This window comes from Gastrolobium bilobum, unplaced genomic scaffold (assembly GCF_033153095.1).
Source record: "Gastrolobium bilobum isolate Gb01-03AN ecotype WA unplaced genomic scaffold, APGP_CSIRO_Gbil_v1 utg48939, whole genome shotgun sequence".
In the NCBI taxonomy this organism is placed as follows: Eukaryota; Viridiplantae; Streptophyta; class Magnoliopsida; order Fabales; family Fabaceae; genus Gastrolobium; species Gastrolobium bilobum.
Window position 1 is genome coordinate 167,477 of NW_026895787.1, and position 1,622 is coordinate 169,098.

Sequence of the window (1,622 nt, forward strand, 5' to 3'; positions counted from 1 at the left end):
GGGTTAATCTTGCAAGGAATTGAGGGTTAACTACTGAATATTTTTAGATAATAATTTAACTGAGTAATTATATAAATGAGTATTGTAAATCAATCCAGAATAAGAAGCGGGAATCATTTGGTGAGTGCACTCTAGCTACAATGCTTTCTCATATTTTTACAAATCAATCAATATTTTTATTTTTATTTTTTCATCATAAAAACTTTAAAAACACGTTCTTGTTCTTAGTCTTATTTTTATTCAACTCAACAACAATTTTCACACACTTATTTGAATTCCTCCCATCTTAAAAGGATAATTATTGATATTCGATCCCAATCCCTGTGGAGACGATACTTTTCTTATCACTGTATTACTTGTGCGATCGGTACACTTGCTGGTGAGCATCAAGTTTTTGGCGCCGTTGCCGGGGATTGGCATTTCTTTTATCATATAATCTTGATCTTTAAGATTGGATTATGTGAATACTTTTATTTTATTTTAATTATTTTTATTTTTATTTGGAAAGTGCTACTAATCTCCTTTCTGAGTTGTATGCAAGGCAAAACTGCAGAATTCCCATTTGATTCGGAGATTACAAAGACTAAAAAGAGAAAAAGAAAACTCGCTCGGAAGAAGCTTGCATTCAACGAGTTAAAAAATCTTCCGGAAGAACCACAAATCATGGCCGGAAATGATGATGCAGACAATCCATTCATGGATACTATCCTCACTCTAGCATTTAACAGGCCCAACTCAAGCATTGTTCAGCCTACTATTGCTAACAACACTTGGGACTCAAATCTTCTAACATTCAATTGGTGGAGAGAGCTCAGTTTGAAGGAGAGGAGAATGAAGATCCTCACAGATTCATAGACAGATTTCTGATGATCTGTGACTCAACCAAACATCCTCAAGTGTCCAATGATGCAATCCAGTTGCGATTGTTTCCCTTTGCTGTTAAGGGAAAATCTCTTAGTTGGTTGGAAAGGCAGCCTGCATTCAGCATTCCTACATGGGATGATTTATCTCAGAAGTTCTTTGTTGAGTTCTTCTCGATGGAGAGACACAATCAGATGGTGAATGATATCACCAATTCCACTCAATCAGAGGGTGAATCTATATGTGCAGCATGGAACAGATTCAAGGATTTAATGAGGAGATGTTCTCATTATAACTTGTCTGCTGGTAATCAGGTGAGAATCTTCTTTAATGGTTGTAAACCTGAGGTTCGGATGGTGTTGAATGGTGCAGCAGGTGGCACTATTAAATCGTTGAGGGCAAATGAGACTCTTGAGCTGATTGAAAGAATGGCTGCAAATGAAAATGAAGGTTTGTCATCCAAGCCTAAGAGAGGTATCCTTCAGCTGGAAGGTAATGATGTGGTGCTAGCTGAAAACAAATTATTATCTCAGCAAATAGCAAACTTGACTTCAAGGCTTGACAAGATGCAGCTTTCTGGTATTCAGGCTCAAGCTGCTGCTGTTGTATGTGAATATTGCAAGGACAATCATGAGTCTAATGAATGTCCTTCTTTGATGGCTTCTGATTCTCCGCAACAAATGCAAGTGAATGGCATCTGGTATGATCAGAGACCTCAGCAGCAAAATGTTCAACGAGGTCAGATTTTTTCTGCTGGAGGT

General features: G+C 37.5%; 1 non-coding gene across 1 annotated transcript; it reads right to left on the reverse strand.

Annotated features, from left to right (window-relative positions):
* Positions 1–1,053: 1,053 nt before the first annotated feature.
* On the reverse strand, positions 1,054–1,159 carry LOC133296031 (small nucleolar RNA R71). The gene has a single exon (XR_009749431.1). It is a non-coding gene; the product is annotated as a small nucleolar RNA R71 (small nucleolar RNA).
* Positions 1,160–1,622: the final 463 nt, after the last annotated feature.